The sequence below is a fragment of the Notamacropus eugenii genome, chromosome X (assembly GCF_028372415.1).
Source record: "Notamacropus eugenii isolate mMacEug1 chromosome X, mMacEug1.pri_v2, whole genome shotgun sequence".
Lineage (NCBI taxonomy): Eukaryota > Metazoa > Chordata > Mammalia > Diprotodontia > Macropodidae > Notamacropus > Notamacropus eugenii.
This window is the reverse complement of record NC_092879.1, coordinates 18,495,794-18,512,705: the sequence shown is the minus strand read 5'-3', so window position 1 is coordinate 18,512,705 and position 16,912 is coordinate 18,495,794. Positions and strand designations below refer to the sequence as shown.

At 41.6% G+C, this 16,912-nt stretch overlaps 2 pseudogenes; both read left to right on the top strand.

Moving 5' to 3' along the window:
• The first annotated feature begins 2,332 nt into the window (after positions 1 to 2,332).
• LOC140515737 (cyclin-dependent kinase 2-associated protein 1 pseudogene) lies at positions 2,333 to 2,708 on the top strand (annotated as a pseudogene).
• A 10,931-nt stretch (positions 2,709 to 13,639) lies between these two features.
• On the top strand, positions 13,640 to 13,981 carry LOC140515274 (cyclin-dependent kinase 2-associated protein 1 pseudogene; annotated as a pseudogene).
• The last annotated feature ends 2,931 nt before the right edge of the window (positions 13,982 to 16,912 follow it).

Here is a 16,912-nt window from a genome sequence, read left to right as displayed (position 1 = left end):
TGGTATCCATCTCCGGAGAGACAGCTGATGAGCACTGAGTGTAGGCAGTATGCTGAAGCATAGATATCTCATTTTCCTTTTATTCTTTGCTTTACCCCTTTTTTTCTCAGCCTGGCTTCCATGGAACCAAGGTTTCGATCGCTTCACATGGAGAACTGATATTATATTTCCTGCCTTCTGCATGGGAGGTGAACAGGGAGTCAGAGAATTTGGAACGGAAAATATAAAAGAAATGAGCATTTAAATGAATAAAGAATAGGAAAGAAAATTGCTGATGTATATACTTGGACAAATCATTTCTTGGGAAATTGCTCTCAGGATTTTATGTCTGAATCAGTCACTCAAGAAACATGTATGAAGCCCCTCATATTTGCCTCGTGCTAAGCCATGAGCATAGAAAAGACAGGGAAGAGACAGTCCCTGCTGCAAATGAGCTCAGAGTACAATGGGGGATACAACATACAAATACCTGAATGTAAACAACCTATACACAGAATAAATCGGAAATGATTTTCACGAAGTAAGAAAGAGAATTAGGGTAGATTGAGAAAGATTTTTTATAATGGGTGAGATTTTGGCCAGATATGGGGGGCACCCGGAGGTGGAGATGAGGAAGGAGATCGCTGTAAGCATGGGGGAGAGCTAGCAGAGATGTCCGGAGTCTGGACATGGAGAATTTTGTTCGAGGAACAGCAATTTGGCTGGATTGCAAAATCTGTGGGGAATGGGGAATAAGGAAGAAGAAGACTGAAAGATAAGAAGGGGGTGAGAGACTGAGAGGCTTTCTATGCCAACCTAGAGCATCCTATAAACATGGAGAGAAGAGAATAACAGGGATGAGAGGGAGATCAACAGTGTCAAAGATTGAAGGTCCAGAAGGATGAGGACTGAAAAAAGGGCAACGGTTTTGGCAAATGGGAGATGGTTAGTGACTTCAGGGCTAGCAGTTTCAGTTGAATGATGAAGTAGGAAGCCAGAATACAAAGAGTTAAGAAGAGAGTGAGAGGAAAAGAAGTGGAGGCACCTATTGCAGATGCCATTCTACAGAACTTTGACTGCTAAAGGCAGGAGAGCTAAGGGGTGGATGGTCATAAGAGGTTCTTTGAATCCTCAAAGCAAAGGGAGCATGCTTGCATTGCATGGGGAAGTAGCCAGTAGAAAAGGATAGGCTGGAGATTCAGAATGTGGGGATGATAAGAGGGGGGAGGGGGCAGTCTGATGGGTGATAGGGTGAGATGGGATCCTTCGTGCCTGCACAGGAGAGGGTAAGAGCTCCCTTATTATGTCAACTCTTTCCATCCCCTTCCTCTCAACACTCGTCTCTTTCAAAATGCCTTATGACTGTTGAAGGTACCACCTTCCTCCTTAGAAAGTAGAATTCGTCCAATGCAAAAGGAGGGACTAAAAGTCATTGAAGAGAATAATTCCTGAAAACTGAGCATTGAGGAAATGGCAGCTCATGACTTCGTGACATATCAAGAAATAATCAAACAAAACAACACAAAAACCCCGAAAATAGAAGACAATGTGAACCCTTTCTTTGGAAAAGCAAATGACCTGGAAAATAGATCCAGGACGAGATAGAGGTAGAAGGCATGTGCAGGATGTGAGATGAGAAGTCGGAGAGAAGAGGGAGCTCTCAGCAAATTGTCTCCATGTCTTTTGTCAGCTATCAGATAAGGTTCTCAGCTGTCAGGGTGGAGGAAGGGAAAGTGTTGAGGATACATTAAAAAGTTACTAAAAGTTTTTGTGGTGAATGGGAACGTGAGTTAATTAGGGAGCTAAAAAAAGAAAAAGGATTTCTTTTCTGTAGGAGGAGCCAAGCACAGGATATTGCATCTCCGAAATTTTGGCATTTTCTTAAAGTGGTTGTTCCTCACACCTGATACATTCTTCCTAAGCATCTCTGCCACCTGACTTTTTTGTCTTTCTTTAAGTCTCAGCTAAAATCCCACCATTCCTAGGATGCTTCTCCCTTCCCTGCAAATTTCTACCAATTTCCTTCTTTCTACTATTTCCTCTATATGGCTTGTGTGCTCCTTGTTGTTAATCGGTGAACACCTTGAGAGGGCGGGTTGTGTCTTAGAGCTCGTCGTATTTCCAGTGTAGCAGAGAGCCTGGCACATGGCAAGCAGCTTACGATTTTCCGTGGCCTGAACGGAACCTGATTGGGCCCTGTTTCCCCTGACGTTGTTTCCTTGTTCGCTACGGGCACAAAAAGTCCCACGAATGGGAATAAAAAAACAAAAATAGAGTTCTAGAGCGAGGGCTTGGAGGCACTCCACTGTCGCGTGGGACCTTCTGGCTTCGAGCGCTGCTCGCCTCGACGGGCATGTCCCACAAGCCCAACTTGAACACCACCTTACCGCGTGCGTCCCTGAACCCATCTCCGACTGTCCACTCACCTTTCACGAGACTGGCGGCCTCCACCTAACACCGGCACTTGCTCAGCCACTATGGACCCCTGTCTCGAGGCAACACCCAGGGTGAGGGGAGCAGCCGAGTACCTCAAAGAAAATATGCAGAACTGCTTGCTCTCCTCCAAGAGATCACACCCATGTACATGGAGAGAAAAAGTTCCATGGAGAGGCTGAAGCGAGGCATCGTTCATGCTCGAAGATTAGTACTGGCAATGCCTGGCTGATCCTGAACGAAATGCAAGATCCTACCATGCCACTTTATTCCCAGAGCTTTCCACTTCGTTATGAAGAAGCCAGAATAACACATTCCTCTGGGGACTTTCATGAGCATTCATATGAATCTCTTATTTTGAATGATCTAAAAGTTTGGCTTCTCTTCCCCTTTCTTTGTCTTATCCCCACCACCATCTCGAAGAATAGAAGAAAAGGCAATTTTGCACTTAAAGTTAACATTTTACACAGTTAGGGACTACCCAGGTCACTTTTATTTAAAGCACTGAGTCCAGATATTGCTAGTAAAAATGTTACTTATGTTGGGGCTGACGATAGTCTCCTACCCTGCTAACCCGCCCCAACCTTTTTTCTTCCTTTGGATACTCTTAAAACCACCGAAATTGTCGCGTTTTTTGCACCTTTTCAGAGTTTCCAATAAGGCTTAATGATTTTCTCATGAGTCAAAGCTTACTGGTGTCTCCCACTAAGGTCCACATGATAGACACCCTGCTTCAAAAACTAGCTTGTTTTTCTCTTGCTTTGGGCTTTGGTGTGTGTACATTTGCATGATTGTTCACGCTTTGCAATAAATTGAAAATGCGGCACGTATAAATACAGAGGACTGTTCAGCCTACTAAAAATTAAGAACCCACGTAGTTCCTTTCCAGAAGACTGTCCATGTCACATCTCGAGTTTGCCATCGAATGATGAAAAAAGAACCCTGGATAAATGACCAAGGCTGCTAAGTGCATCTTTGCATGTATTTCTTACTTGATGTAATAAAGCTTATTTTCATTAACAAAACAAGTCCCACCGATGGGCAGGCCGGACCTCTCAAACCTGGTGGATTTCTGCAGACCACTCAAGTCCTCATAATCTTCCCTGGCAGCCTGCTCTGACAATCAGATGTGTTTGTACAGAGAGGAGAGGGGCTGTGCCCAGATTAGCTTCATCACTGTATCACGGTTGCATTTCTTTGCTGTGTTGTCTCCAAGTAAACCTGCTACTCTGAAGTACTCAGTGACGCCCCACTACCTTATTTCTTCCCAACATTAACCCTTAATTTAGAGACTGCTGGTGCTCAAACACCCTCTAGCAGTCTGGAATAAGAGAGACACTCAGGGACTACTGAATTGCCTGACACTCTCCAAAGGAAGCCTCCTTCTGACTTTAGGAACTGCAGGGCCAAACCTTTTCTTCTATGGTAGAGTTATAGGGAAGTAAAACCACAGCAACAATTAAATACAGAATAGAGTTGCGGAAATTTGGAACACCATTCTGAGCTCAAAAATTTTGAAGGAGAGCAGAGCTGTCAATCAACAAAATGTGAGTAAATAAGTTCCTCGATTACTAGATTTAAGTGAAATTGCAGTACAGTAGGCACCATTTGTCGAGTACCTACTAGATGTTCAACCTAATGTTAGGGTGTTCCAAGGACTGGTGGGAAATAAGAATGAGAAATGGTGGAGGTTAGGAGTAACAAGCCCCCTTTCCCCTTGGCTAAGTTTGTTCCAGACCTAGAACTGCTGGCCGTCTTTTTCTCCTTTCTTTTCTCCCTTCATTCCCTTTGCATCACAGTTCCATCCAATTAGACAGCCTTTTGGGATAACATTGAATATATGATCATGGATTCGTGGGTGTCAGAAAGTGGAAATAGGGATTGCCAGTTAGTGTAGATACTACAGCCCTTAGTACTGTTTTTTGCATATGGTGTCTGTGTTTGTCCTTTGTTTTCCAATATGACCATGCCATCAGAAAAATATTGACTTTGTTTTGAGTGTGAGAGGGGTGTGCAGGTCTCCAGCCTCACTTCTCCTCCTGAGTCATCAGAATCCAGTGACCAGGTGTTCATCAGGATGACTGGAGATGACCCAGAATGAGGTAATTGGGGTTAAACGACTTTCCAAGGTCAAAGAGCTAGTGAGTGTCGAGTGTCTGAGGTGAGATATGACCTCCGATCTTCCTGACTCCTGCTCTGGTGCTCTATGCACCGCACCACCTAGCTGCCCTAATTTGTGCTTTTAGACATGTTTTTAACACTTACGTCTTTTACAATTGTTTTTTTGATTTTTTACCTCCTGTATCATATAAGCAGTGTATGCATATATATATATATATATATATATATAAAAGATAATTTTTATGATGAGGCAGCAGATTATGTTTGAAGATGTATATACACTCAGAGAATCAATATGTGTGTACTAATCCCAACTCTTACTCATAGGAGTTGCATGCCTTTTGGTGAGTGTCTTCCTCTTGAAGTCCTAAATTTTTCATTTTTAAAGGATTAGAGAGTGGAGAGGAGGAAGAAAAGGGAATAAGGATTTATAGAAGAACGTACTATATGCTGGGCACTATGTTAAGTGCTTCTTACCAATAATAACTCATGTCATCCTCACAACAATCCTTGGAATTAGGTGTTATTACTTTATGCATTTTACACTTTAGGAAACTGAGGCAAACAGAATTGAAGTGACCTGTCCAAGATCACACATCTAGCACGTTTCAGGGGCTAGATTTGAATTCTAGATCAGTCCACTAAATCACCAACTGCCCTCTAAGGAAGGTTAGCGGGGACAGGGGAGAGAATAGGACAACATAGTTTACTCTGCTTTGGGTTATCCAAGAGCATTTACAAGAACGTGTAAAACTGCAGAGAGAAAATAATAATATTATTATTATTAATATTGGACTTGATCACATTGAATAAATCACCAAAGATTTCCCACTCTTGTATTTTTGGAGGGGTTTTCCATCTGGTAGGTTTGCTGTCACACCTGCTTAACTAAACAGACAGTAAACATAATATATACTATAAATTACAGGCTACAAACCACATATCTAGTGTAGTAAATCTTCAGTACTTGCCTTTTCAAGATATACAGGTCTCTGGAGTCTAGCTAGGTCATTTCCTAAGTACCATGTGGGATGCAAAAGCAGCATCAAATAAAAGACCTACTCTTCAGGACCTTAAAAATCTAACTGGGGAGACAATTAAAATGCATAAAATATTTTTTTTAGACATTAAGTCCTCAGCTTTGTGATATAGAATATAAATTCAATAGCCATTCAGAGGAAAGCAAGACCAATTGCAGGAGAGAATAGTACAGGCCAGTTTCATCCCTCTCCCTGATAAAGCTTTAGTTTTCTTCCAGGGTTCCTGAGAAAAGAGCATATGAGGATGATTAATCTGACACTGGTACGTGGGTTGGCTTTGAAGGGAATATGATCCTGAAATCCAGAGAACATATTTAGGAAATGTGAAGTGATGAAGAAATAAATTTGAATGGTAGCACTGGAGAATCCAAGAAAGTGACAAATCAGATAAAATCTGGGATGTGGAAGGGAGGGTCAAAGATGGCTCCCAAGATTTTTAGGTGCAATTGGAAGAATGGAGGAACTACTGAGAATAGATCAAAAGCATAAGCTATTTAGGCAAAGCAACTAGTTTACAGAGACAGAGGGTGTTTTCCATTTTAGACATATTGAGTCTGAAATGGCCAACTAGATCTACGCAAAGTTCTAATTGCATAAATCACAGCTCTAGAAAGGACTTCTACTCTCACTCACTCATTTTTCTAGATAAGGAGACTATGGAGCCAGGCAAAGCGATTTGCCCCAAGCCACATAGATAATGAATATTGAAGTTTAGATCTGAGAAGAGGTATTGAAGCCAGTGATATGTCTGCTGGACCATTCTGCTTCCCCAGAGACTGAGGTCTCTACTTCCAGTTCCCAAAACTAGTGTCCTCTGATTCCAAAACTAGAACTCTTTAAGCTCCAAAACATTACCTAGAGAGATCATAATGGTAAACTAAAACTACTTAGGATCAGATTCTAACTCTTAAACCAGAAATATAAGCTGTAGCATGTGCAGCAACCACAGCCCAGTAAAACCATCTTGGCAGATGGGCTATACAATTGTAAGGACAACCAACAGGCTTCAAACCTGTTGGTGAATTAGGGGAGTGTCTACCCCAAGCACATGAAGATTTCCATCTGGCAGAACGGGCAGATGAGAACAATATGTTCTAATGTCCACTAAAGTGGCTGAAGCAGGCACTATGGGGCACTTGGAGTATGGTCACACAACAAAGATATCAATGTCATCTGCATCCCAGGCCACCAACAGGCATCTTGACTTTTGTCCTGTCACTGGACTCTCTAGAATAAAAAGTGAGGCTGGTGACTTTGTGCAACTCTGTCTCATTTAAATCCAGTTCACTCACAGGAAATCATTCGTGATGTCACTGGTCCTTTTCAAAAAAGAACAATAAACATCGAAAGAAGGTCTATCTTTGGATCATAAAGTATTAAAATGCAGACCATGTAAAATATGATCAATCTATCAATGGGTCTTTGTAACTTTAGGGCATAGGTTTTGTGGTGCCAGGTGACAGAACTTTGTCAGGTAAATGAATTCAACTCTTGAGGATCTGACCTACATCTAACTATATTTTCTCTGTGGAAGACATTCATTTGGAGGGGCTAACTTCTCCTTAACTCATTGTCTGGTTAGTTGAAGGGTACCATGATTAATTTGATTAGAACAGAAAAGACAGGACTTTTTATACAGGTACCATTTTCCAAAAGGACACAGAAGGGAGCAAACCCTCCCACTGAGCAGGCCCCAGATCTAGGATTAATGTGACAATAGCCATACCTGACAATAAACACGGGAAGCACAGATTAGGGGGCTTATTTGCTTGAGGTACTGTGCCCAGGCATCACTTAAATTAAAAGGATCTCATGTAGATGCAAAAGGATTTATGCACATTGGCTCATTAGAGGCATCAGAAGAATTTCTTATCTAAAAGGAAAATACTTTTTCTTCATTAGCTATCTTTCTTTTTTTTCTGCTACAAGCAATAGCAGTGACTGTTCAGAGTTTAAATGACCTCTGCCCTTGTCACCTACTTTTTTTTCCAAAGGAATTTCGTTCATCCTTTTATAACCTACTGTGGGCTCACTAGGGCCTCATTTTCTTCTGCCTGCTTCTCTTTCTGTTCTTGTATCTCAAAATGCAAAGGAAAGGGCTGTTCTTGGGATGGAAAGCTAAAGAGACAAATGCATAGGTAATAATATTAATATCATTAGTATCATAATGGATGCATTTCTTTTTCCTAAGGAAAATGTGAAGTAGCAGAATGTGTGTGTGTGTGTGAATATAAAATGAAGGACTTTACATGGGATTCTAAAGTAGCTAGAGACAGTATATGAAGTGAAATCTATCTTCTTCTTCTTTTCCTTTTTCCCCCTGGTTATTTATGCCTTTTTAATAGGAAAAGACAACCTAAAAAACCAGCATACTGAATAACATAAATATCCATCTAATTTTTGGTGCCCTTCAAAGCATTTCAGAGAGGCAGCATGGTGTAGAAGATAGAAAGCTGACTTTAAAACCAAGGGAAGCTGGGCCCACTTCCTGCCCCTGACAAATAACTGGATGTGCGCCCTTGTGCAAGTCATTCTAAGCAACCCTCTGTGGTTATAAATTGCAAAGTCGACCTGCATCAATAGAGTTTCTTCACCCAGGAGTTCCTTACATCAAGGAAAACACCAGTATAGGCCCTATGTCTATTCCATCAAAGAATACCCTCGAATAATACCCTTACTTCACAGCCCGTTGTCGTAATGAAGAAATATCTAACCAAATCTGAAATGACAGACATGGAGGATATTTTAGTGGGATCCATGAACCAACAACGACAAATAAGCTAAAGCTCCAAAGTCCAAAGCACCACATAACACCATGACTAATTCAGACTAAGAACTATGTTCCCTTATGACCTTAGATCATAATCTAGATATTTCAATTTGTTACTGGAATATCCTAAAAGAATATGAGGCATGTGTTTAAATTTATCATCTATCAAAGAGTAATAGAATTTTAACTAGCTTGCTACCAAAGGTCTTTACCTCAATAAAAAGTTGCAGAAAGATCAGCCACCAAATGGAAATTCATTCACCAAATTGTTCATTCAAATGATTTTCCTTTCACTAACTACATGCCACTTAAACTTGACTCTAAAATAGGAAAAGGAAAGGTTAAGTTTCTTTATGCAGTTATGTTCCAATTTCTCATTCTCAAGAGTGAACATGTTTTCCCCAAAGTAGAATCAGCAGTTCTCCCCCAGCTCTACAAACATTAGCAAAGAAACACAGAGCACATCCGTTTGTCAAAGGTTCTTGTCCTTAGACGAATACCTAAGGAGACTCTGGTCTGATCTGGTCCAAGTTGTTCTTGGACATAATTCATTAATGAGGCTCTCCTGGTCTCCTGACTAGTGTACTAAAAGTAAAAAGCTAAATCCACAAATAAATACAATTGTGATCACCGGAGAAATCACAATAAAAAAACAAATGCTCATTCATTTATTTATTCATTCATTCATTCATTCTTGGCTGGAAGTAGAGCTCTCCTTTGAATAGATGATGGCTTTGGGGCTGTTAAGTAATCAGGAGTGTCCATCATTTTTCCTGTGGAAAAAAAACTGAGGATAGTGGCCAATACATTGTGAAAATGCAAGCGGGATGAGAACTTGAGTAGACAGAGTTGCCATGAAAATCCTGGTCATGAGTCTTTTGCAGATTATAGATGAAGTGCCTGTTACTTTTCCTCCAGGATGTATTCTCACTGGCTGAGCAGGTCTGTTAGCTGTTTTAGGCAGTGACAGAGATTGCCTTTGAAAGACTATTGGGGGAGAGAAAGTGGGACCCAGCATATACTAGACAAGTCAGAGCATCACCACCCCCTTCCATTCACGTCTCTTCTTCTGCATACTAATCTGCAGTCCCCATCTTTATTTCTCTTTCCCTGTCCCTGAATCTTCCCATACCTGTCTCTGCATCTCTGTGTCTGTGTTTTGTTCTCTGTTTCTCAATATAGACAATACAAACAGTGCTTTTGTGCACATACTTGTGCATTTCTGGGTACTCCTGATATGTGGTAACCCCTGGTGATTTATATGTACTCCCAGCTGTCAGCCCTGAACAAAGCTAGGAAGAAGCCTTCTCCTCCTTCCAGCCTACGGAACACAATGGAGGCCTGATAAAGGGGAAGCCTGATTGCCTACAACTTAGCATTTCAAGTATTCTAGGTGAGGACCAGTTACCCTAGCAACCAGTGATTAGAATTGGTTGCAGCTGCTTTGTTGGACACTTGGGTAACTTGATCCTAATTTCTACTGAAAAAGTGGTGAGATGCTTCTCCTACTATCTGAACAAATGAGGGGCAAGCATACTGGGGACCAGGGATTGGGCTTTTTGACACAGGGGCCTTCAGTGCCTGTTTATGATTTCACCTTTATATTGATTAAATAATTAACCTCATTAATAATTTACAGTGGTTGATCCAGACCAGATAGAACCAGTCACTCATATAATGGCAGGGGGTTAATCTCTGCTGGGCTTCGATGAGTTCATTTGTTTAACCAGGCAGGGAAAAAATTGATTTTGCTTTTTTTACTTAGTTATTACTAAAAATTACTGGGTGGAAACAGAAGAACATTGTAAACAGTAACAGGAATATTGTAATGTTGATGGCCATTGAGAGACTTAGCTACTCTGATTAACATGTTAATTCAAGAAAATTTCAAAGGAGCCGTGATGTAAAAATGGTATCCACCTCCAGAGAGATAATTGATGAACAATGAGTGTAGACTGAAGCATACACTTGGCATCAAGCATGCAACTTGGCTAAGGTGGAACCAAGGTTTCTACCACTTCACATGGATAACTGATACCATATTGCTTACCTTCTAAATGGGGAGGGGTGGCCAGGCAGAGGGGAGTCAGGAAATTTGGAATTGAAATTTTGTCAAATGAATATTAAACATGAATAAATAAATGAAAAAAATTACTTTTTCATATCCTTTGCCAATTCATTTATTGGGAAATGACTCTTAAGGTTCTAAATCTGAATCAGTCACTCAAGAAGCATTTGTGAAGTAACCACTATGTGCCTTGTGCTTAGCCATGGGTATACAAAAGACAAACAAGAGACAGCCCCTGCTCTCAATGAGCTCAGATTATAACGGGGGATACAATATACAAATAACTGTCTAAACGAGCTATGTATAGGATAAATAGGAAATAATTATCAGGAAAAATGCAAAAAAATTAAGGTAGATTGTGAAAGATTTCTTAGAGTAGGTGGTATAGTAGTGAGATTTTGAGGGCACCCAGAGTTGGAGATGGGGATGCATGGGGAACAGCTAGGGGAAATTCCTGGATTCTGGAGATGGAGTATATTGTTCAAGAAACAGTAAGGAGGCCATTTGGAATGGATTGCAAAATCTAAGGGGAATGGGGAATAAAGTAGAAGAGGACTGGAAAGTAAAAAGGGGGTGAGGATCTGAAAGGTTTTCTATGCCAAACTAGAAAGTCCCATAAACATGGAGAGAGGAGAATAACAGAGAGAAGAGGGAGATCAACAGTGTCAAAGGATACAGGTGCAGAAGGATGAGGACTGAGAAAAGACCAATCGATTTGGCAATTAAGAGATGGTTAGTGACTTTACAGGGAGCAGTTTCAGTTGAATGGAAGCCAGAATACAAAGATTTAAGAAGAGGGTGAGAGGAAAAGAAGTGGAGGCACCTATTGCAGGTGATATTCTACAGAACTTTAGCTGCAAAAGGCAGGAGAGCTAATGAGTGTAGGGATCATATGAGGCTATTTGAGGATGGGGGACCCATGAGCTTGTTTGTCGACCACGAAGAAGCAACCAGTAGACAAGGAGAGATTGGAGATTTGGAATGTGGAGATAATAAGAGGAGGAGCAGTCCAAATGGATGACAAGACGGGATGGTTTCCCTTGTGCTTGCAGAGGGGTTTTCCAAGGAGAGGTTAAGTTCCACCTTATTATGTGAGAACGCTTTCAGTCTCCCTTCTCTCAACACTCTTCTCTTTCAAAATTCCTTCTTACTGTTGATGGTACCACCATCCTCCCAATCACCAGGCTTACAAACTAGATGTCAACCTTCACTCTTTGTTCTCTCACCATTCCTCAAAACAACATACTGTCAAGATCTGATAATTTGCCCTTGGCAATAACTCTCATATATGGCCTCTTATCTCCTCTGTCGGTGCCACCACCTAGATGCAGGCCTTCCTCAATTTAAGTGATGCACTACTGAAGCAGCCTTTTGGTTGGGGTATCTACTCCCAGTATATCCCCATTCCACATGTTCTACACTCAACTTTCAAAATCATCTTCCTAAAGCATAAGTAGGACCTTATATCCTGCCTAGTGCCTCCCTATAAACTAAGGATCCATTATAAAATCCTCTCTTACATTCAAAGTCTTTCATATACCACCCACCCTCACTTTTCAAGTTCCTTTAATCCCAGCCTCCCCTCACACTTATGATAAATAATCTGTGCAGAGTTGATTGTTTGCAAGGGACTGACCTCCAGAAAGAGACCTTAAGCAAGAAAATGTCCCACGTTCCATGTGACTCCTTCATGATAGCCATGACCTTTGGAAAGGAACCTCCCAAAATGACCAATGAATCCAATGAGAAATATCAATGGGTGACTTCATCCAAACACCGACTGAACAAAAAAAAAAGTGCCCTGCTCTCCAATCCCAATACTAGTAGGTTCATTATGTGAGAATGGAGTGGAGGAAGAAATGTCTCCTAGGTTTTTAATTCATGTTTTTGTCCCCGAACCTTGTTTTCTCCATCCCTCTCCAACTGATACACACCCTTGAGAATAAAGCAATCATTCTTCTTTTAAACATTACCAACATTCTCAAATGTATGGTGTACAACTATGGCCTTAGTTCTCTCACTAAACAGTCATTCCTTTCATGCCTTCATTGGGTACACAGGATCATACCACCCCTAGATATAGAGGTAGGCGGGACTTCAAAGAACAATTAATGCAATCGCCTCCTGTCAAAGAGGTGATTGCCCAAGTTCATGCACAAAATTTTTGGTAGAGAGCCTCAAGGAATATGGAAGGGACAAAAAGCTAATGAGGAGTAGAATGCTTTAAAAAGAAAAACTGGCTAACTGGAAAAAGAGGCACAAAAATTCACTGAAAATAAAAACCATCTTACAAAGTAGAATTGGCTGAATGGAAAAGGACATACAGAAGATCATTAAAGAAAATAATTCCTTAAACACGAGAATTGAGCAAATGGCAGCTGATGACTTCTTGAGATATCAAGAAACAATAAAACAAAACAAAACAAGAAATAGAAGACAATGTGAATTCTTTCTTTGGAAAAACATGACCTGGAGAACAGACCCAGGATGAGATAGTGGCAGAAGGCATGTGGATGATGTGAGATGAGAAGTCAGGGAGAAGAGGGAGCTCTCAGCAAATGACCTCAATGTTTTTAGTCAGCTCGAAGTTAAGCTTCTCAGCTGTCAGGGTAAAGGAAGGGGAAGTGTTTAAGGAGAGATGAAAAAGTTTGTAAAATTTTTTGGTGATTGGGATTGATTGTGGTGATTGCTGCAGGGAGAGCCTAGCCCAGGATCCTCCATCACCCAAATCTGGGCCTTTACTTTCAGCAGCTATTCCTCACACTTGGTACATTCTCCCTAATCATCTCTGCCACCTGACTTCTCTAACTTTCTTTAAGTCTCAGTTACAATCCCATCATCTATAGGAAGCTTTTACCTTTCCTGAAAATTTCTTGTTCTTTCCCTATTTTCAGTAATTCATCTGTATAGATTGTTTGATCATTGTTGTTTGATTGCTAACTACCCCTGTAATTTGTGAGTTCCTTGAGAGGGCAGAGACTGTCTTAGAGTTCTTCACATTTCCAGTATAGCAGAGAGCCTGGCACAGAGGAAGCACCTTAAAAAAAATGTCAATTGACTGAATGGAACCTGATTGACCCCTGTTTACCGTGAAGTTACTTCCTTTTCCACTAAGGGTATAAAAAGTCCCACCAATGGGAAAAAATAAGTGGACTGGGGAGTGAGAGCTCGGAGGCCCTCCACTACATAGCTGGACTTGCGGGCTGGGCGCAGTTCACCTCCCTAGGCATGTCTTACAAGCCCAACTTGAATACCCACATGCCAGACGCGTCCCTGAAGTCGAATAGGATGATCTACTCTTCTTCCCTCAGCCTGGCACCCTCCACACATTACTTGTTCAATGACTACGGAGCCCTGTCTCGTGGTTACATCCAGGGTAAGTGGAGCAGCCAGATACTCCAAAGCAAATATGCAGAACTGCTATCTGTCATCGTAGACCTTGGCAGAGAGATCAGATCCACGTATGCAGGGAGCAAAAGCGCCATGGATAGGCGAAAGTGAGGCATCATTCATGCTCGAAGATTAGTCCAGGAATGCCCAGCGGAGGCTGAAAGAAATGCAAAATCCTAACCTTCCACTTCACTTCCAAAGTTCTCCATTTCTTTGTGAAGAAGAAAGAATAACATTTACTCTTCTGGTGACTTTCAAAACATTCATATGTTTTGACACTCTTATTTTGAATGGTCTGAAAGTGTGAATTCTTTCCCCCTTTATTTCTTCTCTCTCCACTGAAGTCTGTAAGAATAGAAGAAAAGGCCATTTTTCAATCAAGATTTGCATTATAAGTAGTCAGGAAAAACCTAGGTCACTTTTGAAGAAAAGTATTGAATCCAGAAAGGGCATGAAGAAAGTTTTGCTTATGTTGCTGTCGACTATAGTTTACCACCCTGTTAATCTGCCCCAATCTTTTTCTTCCTTTGAGTACACTTAAAACCACCAAAATTGGTGTTCTTTTGCACCTTTTCCAGGATTTCCAATAACTCTAAACGATTTTTTCATGAGTCAGTCGTGACTGGCACTTGGGTACCCCCAGTTACATCCACATGATAGAAACCCTGCTTTAAAAATTAACGAGTGTTTTTGTTTGTTTTGTTTTGTTCTTGGTGTATGAGCATTTGCATGATTGTTCCTGCTTTGAAGTCAATTTAAAATGTATGAGTTATAAATACAAAGGACTGATCAGCCTAGTAAAAAATTATGAACCTAGATAGTTACTGTTCAGATGAAGATTGTACATTTCAGGTCTTGAGGTTGCCATAGAATGATTAAAAAAGAAATCTGGGGGGTGGAGCCAAGATGACAGAGTGAGAGCAACGACTCACCTAAGCTCTTAGACAAACTACTTCAGATACCTCTAAAAAGAGAATCTGACCAAATTTTGGAGGTGCAGAATCCAATAGGAGACAGACTTTGGCAGATTCAAAGCCAAGGACAGACTGGAAGATCCACGGGAAGGATCTGTTCCTCAGAGGTGAGCCCACAGTGCATAGCACAGTGAGTCCAGCACAGAAGAGGGGAGGGAAAGCTGAGACAGCATCAGGAAGAACTGGCAGAGCGGCAGCCCAGGGTGAGAGACCAGCAGAGCCCAGTGAGTGACACCCACTGAGCACCAGATATCAGTCGAAGCAGCTCTTGAGACTTTCAGCCCTCAAATTAAACGTCTGTAAGTCACCTACTTGAACTTCCAGGAGCCAGGGTGATGGAGTGATCAGTAAATGCGCTCTCCTCCCCCCTTGATGACCTTGAAAGAATCATAAAACATTTCCCCAGAAAAATCCTGGATCAGCGGGAACCGCAGAGGGGGCAAATGGTCTCATAACAACTGAGGCTAGGAAAATAGCTAAGGGGGATACTTTCTACTATGGTGGAGGCGAACAGGAAGGAGAGGGGCCCCAGGGTGGTAGAAACTGGCACTAGGACCCAGGTAAGCCTCAGCGCCAGGAGAGGAGCCCCAAGAGGGATGGAAATTAGCACTCGGATCTAGGCATATTTCAGCACTCCAGGAGCAAAAGGCAATAGGGCAGCTGAAATCACCATCTCCTGAGCTTGCCTTTCCCTCAGTTCAGTTGAGAAGATCTCCCGTGACAAGATCACCCCTCCCCCACACTTAAAAAGCTAACCCCAGGGCAGATCGGGGAAACACAAAACAAAAAGATAAAAAGACACTTGCTCTTAGCTTTTTCACACAAGTCAGGTCAACACCAAGTTCTACAGTTTCTAACTGAAAGAACCAGAAGCCCCAACACGCAATCACCATCATGAACAAGAAAAAGCAAAACAAGTGCTAAAAAAACCATAGAAACTTTCTATGGGGACAAGGACCAAGACACCAATATCAAAGAGTCCAGTACTGAGACTGTACTTCCATCTGAAACTTCAGAAGGGACTATGAACTGCTCACATGCACAAACAGCTCTCCTGGAACAGCTGAAGAAGGAAATAGAAGTAAAATTGGCCAATGATTTTAAAAGTATAAAAAAAAAATTCATTGAAGAGAACATCTCTTTAAAAAGGAAAATTGAACAAATGGAAAAGGAACTACAAAAATTAACTGGAGAAAATAACTCCTTAAAAGGAAAAAGTGGACAGATGGAAAAGGAGACGCAAAAGTTAACTGAAGAAAATATTTTGATAAAAATTAGAATTGGGCAAGAAGAAACTAATGACTCTATGGAACAGCAAGAATCAGTCAAACAAAATCTAAAGAATGAAAATATAAAAGAAAATGTAAAATATCTAATTGGAAAAACAACTGACCTGGAACATAGACCCAGGAGAGAAAATTTAAGAATTATTGGCCTACCAGAAAGCCACAAGGAAAAAAAGTCTGGACAATGTCTTCCAGGAAATCATAAAGGAAAACTGCTCAGAAGTGCTAGATCCAGAGGGCAAAATAGTCACTGAAAAAATCCACCATTCACCTCCCGAAAGGGATCCCAAACTCAAAACCCCAAGAAATATCATTGCCAAATTTCAGAACTATCAAGTGAAGGAGTGTTGTGGGTGTAAGCTCAGTTCCATGTGGACAGTCTCGGGCGGGTAAAGGTGAGGACTTCTAAACCTTAGAGTTCTCATGAGGCCCCCCAGGGAACAGCAGGGAATTGAGGTGTGAGACCGGGCTATCTCGTGCATTTCCGCCTCTTCCCGTGGGAAACGTGCTGGGAGAGAGCATCCCCGCCCTCGAGATTGGCCCGGATCTGAGCACACCTATTGTTGTCTAACAGGCACGGTATTCAGGTGCAAACTATGCGGCGGGAGAGCTTAAGTAGGGTCAGGAAAGCCTGAAGGCGCTTTTAGCGCTGAGGGGCCCTTAGAGGACAGAAGGCCCCTCTTCCTTCTCTCCTCTCTTCGCTCTTCCCTCTCCCCTCTCTCCCCCTCTTCCATCCTCCCATTCTCCCACTTCCAATCTCTTACTGTAAGATCTTTGCCTCCTTGGGAGATCTCTCTCTCCTAAGGAAGAGTTCCCCCTGCACATGTAACTAAGACCCTGAATAAAACCTA